Source organism: Manis pentadactyla, chromosome X (assembly GCF_030020395.1).
Source record: "Manis pentadactyla isolate mManPen7 chromosome X, mManPen7.hap1, whole genome shotgun sequence".
Lineage (NCBI taxonomy): Eukaryota > Metazoa > Chordata > Mammalia > Pholidota > Manidae > Manis > Manis pentadactyla.
The window spans coordinates 87,390,370-87,402,568 of record NC_080038.1 but is presented as its reverse complement, the minus strand read 5'-3'; the positions used below and the strand labels follow the sequence as shown (position 1 = coordinate 87,402,568).

At 34.0% G+C, this 12,199-nt stretch overlaps 1 protein-coding gene across 3 annotated transcripts in view; it reads right to left on the bottom strand.

Moving 5' to 3' along the window:
* Window positions 1-12,199, bottom strand: part of PCDH11X (protocadherin 11 X-linked) — an 821,697-nt gene that overhangs the window by 173,853 nt on the left and 635,645 nt on the right. The gene's annotated exons all lie outside the window — the stretch shown is intronic.

Sequence of the window (12,199 nt, the reverse complement as noted above, 5' to 3'; positions counted from 1 at the left end):
CCCAAAGGAGAATAGCAAGGAGCTTTCAGAATTGAATGATACAAACTACAACCTAAGCATCGGACTAACCCCTGAGGTATGCTTGTACTGGATTAGCCTAACTTCACAGCAAAGTCTTCAAAATTGAAATTTTTGAACAAATTGATACTAGAGCAACTGTCCACTAAACTAACAAGTGAGAAATTAACATTATTCAGAGAATTAAAATAGGACCCAGGATCTATACCAAATAACATTTGACATAAAATTACTTCAGCAATATGACCACTTCTAAAGATTTAGGAAAATAAAATGAGTACATGCCAATACTGAGATGATTCAGATATTAGAACTGTTTGGCAGGAAAATAGATATTAGTGGGGTGGAAAGAGAATAAGGCCAGGAAAACCCAGAGTTAATCAGTTAAAGCTCAAAAGGACAGGAACAACTTGGCCTAGAATGTTTGAATATTCCCCAGATAAAGGAGGGTACCTCAGCATAGCCCATGTCTTTACTGTGTTAATCATGCAGGCCCAGCTTATTTTTACCTTTACCTATATGCTGTTTATTTCTCTGGGCCTAATCAAGTAGTTTGCAACCGAAGCAAGTAATTTAGCATGCAGGCCCAGCTGTGAACAACGTAGTAAAAGGCAGGAAAGATTCCATCTTAAAGACTGCATTTTAATACCCAGAAACTTGAGAAGTAAGATTCTTAACTTACTCTTTAGCAAACAGACAATAACTCAGACCATCCTGGGGGCTGGGCAGGCAGTCTTGCTTGATATGCTCCCAGACCAAGAACGCTGGTATCCCAGGGAGAAATCAGAGCAGGAATTTCCTTGTGTTAAGTTAATTCTAAGTATTCAAAGACCACTTAACAAGTCTGCACCCCCAACCCTTAGTCACCTTCCTAAAGAATCCTTAAAAGGGGGAATCCCAATCTTTCAGGGCGCTCCTCTCTCTGAGGTCACCTGCACTTTCTAAGTGCATAGCCTTTTTATCTTATATTCTCTCTCTAAACTTTTAGGGTGCCTCTCCTTGCTGAGGTGGCCTGTACTTTTTCTCTCTTTAAGTAACTTTAAATAAAACTTTTATTTTGCTTCACTGCTGTGTCTCTGCCCTTCAATTATTTGTCACAATGGGGACAAGGACCAAGGAAAATACACAGCGCTCCCCCAACAGAATTATGAAAGTTTTAAAAGCTGGTACCATAACTACATACTACCACCATGAGATAAATGGAAAGATAGAATTTTATTTCTTTCATAGAAGTAGAAACTATAAAAAATAGCAAAATGAAATTTATAGAAGTGAAAATGTACTACCTAAAATATATCATCCCTTTAATGTGATCATTAACAGAATGGAGATGATAGAAGAATTAGTGAACATAAAGATAGATCAACAGAAATTATCCAATCTGAAGAAGAGAATGAGAAAAAAATTAAAAAAGAATGAAGAGCATCAGGGGACAATTGGACAATCTCAAAACTTCTAAAATATGTGACACTGGAGTCACAGAAGGGGAAAAGAAAGAGCTCAGTGCAGAAAAACTATTTGAAGAAATAAGGGCCCAAACTTCCACCTTTGATGAAAGACATAAAATCAGAGATTCAAGAAGCTTCAGCTCCCTAGCCACAATGAAGAAAGGCAAGTTACACCCAAAGCAAGCAGAAAGAAAGAATCACAAAAAATAGAAATCAATGAAATTGAAAACAAAAATAATTTTAAAAATGCTATGGAGCCAAAAGCTGTTTATTTGAAAAATCCAAGGTGGGAGAAAATAAAAAGAAGCAATACACAGGATTTAGTGAATATTACATTTACTTGTAATGATACTTTTGCTTCTGACAAAGTACATCTGTGGACAAGATGGTCAGAATTTGAGCTATCTTGTATTTTCACATGGATACTTTCATTTCAGTTCATTGTATTTTTGCAGAATTGATGAAAATCACTATAATTACATAAGTAAGCCAAGTGATGGAGGATACACGAACATGGAAACTGTCTTTATTGGTTTATCAAAAGTGTATCATCTAGTACTGTGTAACAGGGAATTAGCAGAAAAAAAAAAGGAAACTACAGGATCTTATTCCCTAGTGTTTTTCCAATATCTTAAAGGATATTTGGTAGGAAAACAAACGTAAGTAGTGCTTTCATAATATAGAGCTGGAGCTCTCAAAGGCCCAATTCACGCCCCTTGAAAAATTCAGATTATGTTAAGGATAAATCTACACAATATGCAAATTTTCATGTATTCCAAAATAGATGAAATTTTTAGTCTTAATTTTTTTCTACAAGAATAAGATATTGTGAACATAATCACAAATGAATAATAGAGACAAAACTCTTGAAAATATCTGGAAAATCATTGTAAATAATATAATTTGAGATTTAATAAAGAAAGAGATGATAGTTACTAAAGCCTTGGTCATACATTCTTTGGTGACTTAAATGGTGATCATATCGCCTTTCTACAACCATATTGGACTCTTTCCATAAAAAGTTTCAACAGTTAGTGGAGGAAATATTAATGCCATATATCAGAGAAACTTAACAAATGAAACTGTAAATTTATTTAATTTTCTTAACACATTTTGGGTTTTGGTTTGGTTTTTTGTTCCCCTTACCACTGTACTGAGTGCCTTTTCAATTTAAATTTTCCTGTGAAGTGGAATTTATTTCTGGATATGTCTGCGAATACTCACACTGCAATAGCAGAGCCCCTATTAAATGCATTAAGCTTTGTAGAAAGTTGGATGTTTGCACTGATTAAACACTGGCTTGTTGCCCCAGGAACCTATGCCCATGAAATGGCATTCATCTGTCAATTCTCCCCCTAGTAAACAAATTATCAAATGAATCATGACAGTAACTGAATGTAGGGGAACAACAGTGGGAAAGTAAGTGGAAAGCTATGAACCCCTTGCTAAATAAATCATAAAATTTTGTCCTCTGGTGCCATTTTCTCAGTATTCTAAATATGTCACATTGCACTAAAAAATGGCATTTACATAGCTATCAGCTCAGTTGAAGTTCCTTATGCAGACAGCACAAGGTAATTTGATGCCATTCTAGGTGGGTAATATGAATAATTTATGAAAAGTCTCATGGGGACTAATTTTGTGTTTTTCAAGGTTAGGAATTCCTTTCTCGCTTCCTTCATAGGTATATTGGCCGGACTACCTAAAGAACACTTTGATCTTAGTGACTACTTACAAAAGGAGCAACATCTATCATTATTTTACAAGTTGTATTAAAAAATCAACAAAAGCCAGATTTAGTAAACATTCTATCACTTGAATGCAAGTTGTATGCCAAAAGAATTATTTCCGCTTCCAACAGCACATGGATTTTTACTATGCTCTGAATGCACAAACAGGAGGGTGAGTGCACAAAGTACTTGGCAAATTCCTATAAGTTGCTTTACTGACTAAAGCTTTTTTTCAAAATGAATAGTTCATGATTATCAAAGGATAGGAGCCACCTAAAGTTTGTTATCAAAGACTCAATATATGGATTACTTATCATTTAAATATCACAGCAAACCTCTAAATAAAATGCAATTCAAGAAAAAAAGTCAGGAAATTATATCTGCTGCTGCCTCCAGGGGAAAAAAATATCACACAATGCATTTGAAATGCAGATACACTTTCATGATTATCTGGCCATTTATACTTTATGATTATCTGTTGTTATGGCTAATCAAGAATTTGCTCTATTTTGACAGTTTGTCTCAGTAAGCAAAAAAACTTCATAGAAATTATTCCACATTCCTAAACTAGTCAAAACTACCAGTAAATACCAAAGATGATAGCACAGAATAACTAAAAAAAAAAAAAGAGGAAAGAAAGGGTAACTAGTAGGTAGGGAAGAGACCTGGCTTCAGGCAATAGAAGCATGAGGAATTGGCAGTGATAAGTAGTTCAGGATTATGCAAATGTACGTTAGTGGAAGGTTAGTTGAATTTTGTTCAACATTGTACTGAAATCATGAAAACCTTTAGCTAGCTAGGTCTAAAGGCCTGTTGTATTAAAAATGAGCAAATTAAACCCATCTTTTGTGGTAAACCAGTTTGTCAGGAATGGGTCATTCAAGGCTTAGTCTTCTAGCAGTTGAAATTAGAATAGGTTTTTGTATAAGAGAAGAAAGAAACAGGAACAAAAGGAAGAACAGAGAAAAAAGAAAGCAAAATTGTGACACAATGGCCACAACCCAGTGATTTGGCGGTTGTTTGATACAAATTAAACACATTAGGTAACCAGCTAAAACTTCTGTGATATTCATAGCATATAACAGTTTCATAGTCTCCTTAACCAGTCTATATTGCTTTTGATGCCAGGGTTCTTGTTCACAAAGCCAAAGAATGAGCTTCACAAACACTCAAGGTAGGAAAGCAAGGTACAGGCTTTTATTTAGAAATAAAGTGAGAGAATAGAGCTCCTGGCTCATGCCAGAAGGGAACAAGAGAGCCTGTAGTGATGCGTTGTCTAGGGGGTTTTATAGACAGTTGAGGATTTCTTGAGAACATGAAAAAACTTAGGGGTGTGGACTTGCATCATTTGCCCTGTTCTCAAGTTGGGCTGGGTCATAGCCTGATTGCTAGGGCTGACAGTGGAGTCATGGGTTATGCTGATACCCTTGCAGAACACTCAAACATTCCAGGCCAAGTTGCTCCTGGCCTTTTGACCTTTAACTGATCTCACTGAAGATGTCTATATTCTTAGGTATCTTTCCCTAGAGAATTAGTGTGACTTTGAGTTTGCATAATGCTTAACAGAGTTTCAATGGGGTCTTCTTTGCCCTTTGTTACATTGCTCTGACTGTAAATATTCTTCCCTGCTTTTCCCGGAGGCCCTCACCCTACTCTGACTACACCCATGGTCTCTGTCTCACTTTTAAATTTAGAGCAAGCAAGGAGCAAAAAATAAAGTTTAACAAAAATTATATGTATAGATTGGAACTCCATAAACATTGGAATGTATTTTTCAAATCCATATTGAGTATTCCTTAAGTGTCATTCTTTATAGAAAATTAGAATAACATTCTCTCTCAGTATTGTAAGAAATAAAAAGATGTGTTTGAAGGCTAGTAAAGAGGACCCATATCAAATACTGACACATTTGGGAGCCATGCCAGCTGCGACCAATGCAGAGCGCATGTCTTTAATTCTAATACTGACTGAATTTATAAAAACCTAAACGAATAATACCAATTTGAAAGCTATGTGCCTAGTAAGACATTAGCACTGTATTAGAAAAAATACACGTGAAAAAGAAGTAATTAATACTTTAATACTAACTTAGAAAATGGAGAGCCTAATATACATTTGCTTTTTGTGGTTCAACTAACCCCATTTGTTAAATATTACTAGAATTTTTATTTATTGTTACCTTTATTTTAACAAATCATGAATTTGTCTACAGATGGCATTTATTCCATTCATAATGCACACTATACCATCACTCAGAAAAGGACAATAGCTAAAAAACATCTCTGAATATCAGCCACCCACCTTTGCCATTGCTAAAATCAATGATATGCATTTATATGAGATCGAGAAATTGTTCAGTGTACTAAAGCTGAAATTATGAGTTGATGTTAAACTAAAAAAATTTAAAAGCCACTGAAGTGGCTTGACTCCTAAAAACACAATAAATTATGTAGAACTTTTATTCTTTAACAAAGTTACTATAATAAATTGAAGCACAGATTTAATGTTCTCATTGAGAAATATGCATTAAAAAAGAAAAACCCAGAGGAATCAACTTTCTAATTTCCATTCTCAGTTAAGCCCAGATCCTTTTAGACATATGCCTTCCTTTTCTTTTCTTTTTAATTGAATATACAGGAATTTTGTACAATAAATATTTATAAGTTGACAAGAAAATAAACACACACAGACGCACATGTGCATGCACACAGACAAATCAGTTGCATACCTGTGGCTTTTAAATGGTTAGAAAACATTAGAAGTATATTAAATTCAAGTCACTTGGAAAGCTTCATTACACATACATTCAGTACAGCACAGGAAGAAAAACAAAAGCAGTGTTTACTTTCCTATAAGCACACATTAAAGCAATTATCCCAATCATACAAAGTGAAAAATAACCATGGCTATTTGGTCTCCCTTAATAATATAAAGCTTTGGAAATAAATTGTTTTCTATTAAGTGATTTGTATAATGTCAATAATTTATTTGTGGAACTTGATATTTGTGTCACTTTACCTACTAGTTAAAATACACATTCAGCATAAATTGTGTTCTGGATTTCACACTTGCATGACTGCTATTTACTGAAGAATCTAATTAGGCCAAACATACCTCTCATTGTAGTTATAAACATAACAAATGCTTTTTCTTTTCTTAAAATTCCATACAATTCAGCTTTAAAGTCACTAAAATATTTCCTGTTGGAAATGTTTTCAAGTCGACAAATCAATGCTGGCTTGTACTTTTGAATATTTCAAAATTGTTCATTTCATAGATATTGAGAGTCAACAAAATATAACTTTTTTTTTATTTAGAAGGTATATTTAATATTCCCACAGAAAGGACACAATTGATACACTTGCACTTTTATTAAGAGACTAATTGTCTAATTCATATTAAGAAGTGGAAATTAGGTTTTGTCAGTCAATAACATAAAGGTACACTAATGTAATGAAATAAAGGTCCATGAACTATTGGAAATTATTTTAAAAGGACAAGTAATAGGTACACAGATGTACACACATATGAGGTAAATCATCTCATCTGAGAAGGTAAGTGGTCCTCCTGAAAGCAATAGTGTAACTCGGAGTAGAATACTCTCTTCTGATGGAAGTACATATCACTCTCATCCCAATGAACTGTGAATGGGTAATTATTAGTGACTTATAGAACCTTTCACTCAATACCATTTGCTTCAGAGAAAAAACAAAAGTTCAAATAGTGTATCAAAGTTTTGAAGAGTACTACATTGCATTCCAAAGCCCCATGTATGTGAAGAAAACCTTCTTTCCTCTCCAATCTAGCATTATTGATCAGAACTGAAAGTTGATACTAAAATAAATGACAACAAATTATACACTCTACCCAAAGATAACTGCTGAGAATATAATATAATTGCCTTTTGGAAATCAATGTTTCAATTTAGAGGCCATTGGATTTGGCTGAGAATAAAAATTCCACTGCGATTGCCTGTCATTCTTTGATTAAGAATTTCATTCTAGGACTCTAGACTCTAGGGGAAACTGGTGCAGCCATGTGATTTGTTGATGAAGAGTGGTTGATTGTTGTGGAAACCTGTAACCTTTCAAAATTCAAAAAAATAATGTTTCTCTGAAGCAGTTTGTGATGTCTTAACTCTTCTTGCTCAACACATAATTAATATGTATGTGTAGATGTAGTAAACCTGTAAACAAACACATTTTTATTAGGTTCACATACAGTTATCAACAAAGATACTGGAATCATACCTATCACTGGTTCAATTATGTTCTAATGGTATAACTTGAACAACCATTTTAACTGCTGTAGCCTCAGTTTAATAACCTTTAAGTCTGAGATATTAAATTCTATCCCTATTTGTTTTTGAGGATAAAATGTTAGTGCCTTGAGCACAGAAAGCACATGATAAAAGGAACTGATATCATCATTAATTACTAGTAGTAAGTGGCAGTATTTGAACATTTAGTTCCCATATTTTCCAGATTTTTCACAATGATCACCACCTTATTCATTCTACCATAGTATATGAAGAGAATATGAGTTGATAGGCCATAAGTAACTAAGTCCATCAGCCCTATTTTGTGGTAGGACCTTTACTATAAAAATGTGTACATCAAGTAATAATATTTGATTTAGCTCAAAGAGAGGTAGCAATAGAACTTGTTGAGGTCTTGAGAAAATGATAAATACAACTGACCTTTGAGCAACCCAGCTTTGAGCTTCACAGTTCCACTTATATGTAGATATTTTTTTTAATAATTACACTGGAAAAATTTTTGGAGATTTGTGGCATTTTGAAAAAAACATTTTCTTTTCTCTAGCTTACATTATTATAAGAATACAGCATACAATACATATGGCATACCAAATATGTGTACACTGACTGTTTATGTTAATGGTCAGTCTTCCAGTTAACAGTAATTTATTAGTAGTTAAGTTTTGGGGTAGTTAAAAGTTATTTAGGTGAATTTTCAACTCTGTTGGGAGGTGGGTTTGAGCTCCTAACCCCAACATTGTTCAAGGGTCAACTGTATATATAGATCCAAATGTTGCAAGTTCTTCTTAATAAATTCTGGGTGTTTATGCCATAAGAAACAACCAGATTATTTATTATAATCCTTTCAAATTAATTTGTGAAACAATAATAAATCAACATGGGGACATGAGTATTGCATCAGGGAAAATAAAACCAGGTTTCAATAGCAAAGATCTAAGCCATGGGTAAAAAGAATGATCAAACAGAATGTGATTACCCATAATTGGCAGTTTACATTGAATACCTCATAATTAGGGCATCTATAAATTAAAAAGAACTAATGAAAAGATGTTGGCTGACTAAATTTTTGTAGACACAAAATTTTATTTTTAAAACTCAGGTAGAATTTAGGTAAATATTAGATAGAATTTTTTGATCAATATTCCTAAATCTGTTTTAAGCTTTGTTATATCATGTTTGCTCCAAACAAAAAACAATGAAACATTAAATTAAAAAGTAAATATATTGAATAGACAGTAGTAGTTTAATAAAAAATTCACTCTTTGGGGATTTTATAGAAGAGATAATATTGTTCTCAATTTTTACTTTCTTTTAAACAATTGATGTTTAAAGTTGTTTCAAGTATTACATTACTTTCAGGAATATAAGAATGTTATTCAGAAATAAGATGGAAATAAGTAGAACAGTGAAAAAATGGTAATGTAGAATGTGATTGAAAAAATTGATAAAATGTACTTTCATTGAATTAATTATAAAGTTATGAGAAAACTTCTAGTTTCCACTTTGATATGTAAAGAGCTTGAAAATCATCACTTGCAACCTTACAACAAGAATAATCTGAACGACCTGAAAATCAATTACTTTTCCTGGACCTAGCAGAGAACTGAGGTTATAGGGCAAACTGCCAGCCCAAAATCTGAAGGTAGGCAAAACCAGAACCACAGGTGGCATCTGCACACCTGGAGCAGAAACTAGTCATAAATTAGTGAAAACACTTAACTGGTAATTTTGATGAATTACTTGAAGCTAAGTGTAGACTATCCTGAGAGTGAAAAACTCCTGAGGATCTGCATTTCTAGGTAAGATCCCACAATTTTGTTTACTTTACCTACATGAAGTCCACCAGGTTCTCATGGTGAAGATCTGGGAGAATCCCCTCATAGCTCTGACAGGGGAGGGGAAGAGTTATCATTGTAAAATACACCAGAATTCTTGTGCATAATAGAGGCCTACTCTCCAGAAGAAAAGACTTTACCAAAGTTATCTCTGTTAGAGAAAGAACATTTCTTCCACTCCAGCCCCCAAGAGTTGTCTTGTCTCACCTAAGAGGTGAGTGCAGAGAGCTATACCACTTGAGAAATACTTGTAAGGATCAGAGCCCTGAGATGCAGACCCTCTAAAAGACAAAATATTAAACCTAAGATTATGGAATGCTCCAACTCCTCTATACCTTACCACCACAACCAACAGTATTGAAAATATTCCAATAAAAAAATATTGGATAACAGTTGAAAAGAGTTACAAGACAGATTCCCTCAGGAGGAGGACTAAGGGAACCCAATGTCAAGAGAGGAGACAAAAACAAGGACATTGTGGAACTGAAGCCTCTGGCACCTATAGATACAGCAAATATTAAGCACAGCCCAAATACTATCCACATTAACATAAAACCTTAAACTAAAGGCCTATTTATCTCAATTCCTATTACTCAATTACAACATGCCCAGTATGGAGAAATTTGAAGTTCCTATGGCCAGGATCCTCACCTGAACCTAAACTACTTCATGATTTAACTGGCCTGCTGCTAGGCTACTTCTTCCGCACCCTAGGCATTAAGCTATTATGGACTGAGTCACTACATAAAGAGCTCTGCCCAGTGCTCTGGGCAGAGGCAGAGATGGCGGTGGATTTCAGACTGCAGACTGTTGGATGCAGACGTGATTCTAGTACTTGCCCTGTTACTGGGAGAATAAAGCTGGGAAATAAACCCTTTTACCTCAAGAACATTCCATTGTCATTCCTCAGTCTCACTGAATCCATAGTGAACTTACCTGGGGCTGAAACCCATTGGCAAGTTACCCAGCTTTTAACAAAAAGTAACAAAAGTATGCCAAAAGGCAAGCAAAATCACAGTCTTCAGAGACAAAGAAACCATCAGAACCAGATTGAGATATGATACAGATGTTGGAATTCTCAATTAAGGAATTTTAAATGACTGTGATTAATATGTTAAGGATTCTAATGGAAAAAAATGTAAGCAATATGCAAATGTTCAAAAGACTGAATGACCCATATTTTGTGGATGTCAACACTATTAGATACCTACTGATTTGTATGTTTTCCACTTGCACTGGCCAAAATTCTTCTCCCCACCAAAACCAAAACCAAATAGGTCAGAAAGAAACATAGACAACAAAATGAAGTAAATTAAAAGGAGAAAAAAAAGTTAAGGCACATTTAAATTAATGTAGGAGTGAAACAATTAAGTGCTATCTCCTTGATTTATGTGGGCCACAATTTTGGCTCTGTGATTTACAGAAAACAACACAAAGAAGGAAACAGCAGTAGCATCTTTTGCTTTCCCTCCATTTATCTGATTATTCCTTTCTGATACAGCATGTTTAATTTGCATTTCCTATTAACTCTTACCTGTCCTGGAAAAAAAAAGTGCAACCATATAATTTTACCAATTTATTCAACCTGAAGGGAAATATATGTGTATGTCTTCATAGTGTTGACCAACTGAAACTTTCTCTGACAATAATCCTTTGCAATATATTTGGATTTAAAAATCTTTCTGCCTCATATATTTATTCGTATTAAAAACTAGTGATACAAAATAACTTGGAATAAAGAAAATATTGAGGTTATTTAATCTGCTGACTTTATCATCCACTTCCACAGCTAACAATCAAATGTAAATGGATTTTCTTGAATGAAGACTTTGCTTACTGAATAATACCACATAAATCTAAGTTGCTTTTTAGAGAGTTTGCAGATACTTCTTTCTTACTCCCAAGGTACAGATGTTTTTCCTTAATAGAAGACGTTTGAGGTCATCAAATACCAACTGATTCATCCAAAATCTCTCCAGAAAGCACTTCTTACTAGTTATGCAGACTCTCTTATTTTCGCATTGTCCCTTATAAATTTTTGGCATTGTTGATTCAAAATATGACTTCTAGAAATAGTAATATTTGTTACTGTATTTTTTTTAAAGGAATATAAAATTATTTATTGACCACTGTTTACCAGTTATTTACAATAAAGTAAACAATATACAGTTGGGTGACATTCTGATCACGACAAAGTTACTGTTTTTCCTGGCTTCTGCTGAACCAGCAACTTGAATACTGAGACTGACCTACATATAAGGAATGAATTGGGGTAAAGAAAAACATGCAGGTCAAGAGTTTAGATTACAAAAGCTTGTTTACTCATTTATTCTGGTAGGTCCTAAATTGCCAACATCTCTTAACTGATTAGGTTTCCACAAATGGAGTCTCAGACATTCCATGAGTCATGATCGATATAGAGTAGGGATTTCAACTTCTTGTAAGGGAATAATGGTTCGCTATAAAGAACCTTTAAATGTCCACTTAACTGTCTTGCTTGTCTAATTAAAACACACGAGGACTTGTCTAGTTTTTTTCATTTGGATGGGGAGGTTGTTGGTAGTGATTAACATTTTCCTATATGGGACTCTCGAAATAAATTTGGGATTTGCATGTCTGTAAACATGGATTCTCATATGGTTACTTTTAAATTGTCCACTTATTTATAACATTATCTATTTAATCTGAAAGGCTATGGCTTCAGGAAATCTTTCAACTTAACCTGAAGTGATTTATTTTTAGGTTACTCAAAATCATAGCATCCCATAAACATGGGCTTATCCATGATTGTGAAATGCATTTTGTTTTGGTGAATGTTTTTTAAAAAGAAAATTAAGAAACCATTTACATGTGTATTTTATGTGCACACACACAAAAAACCCAATAAAA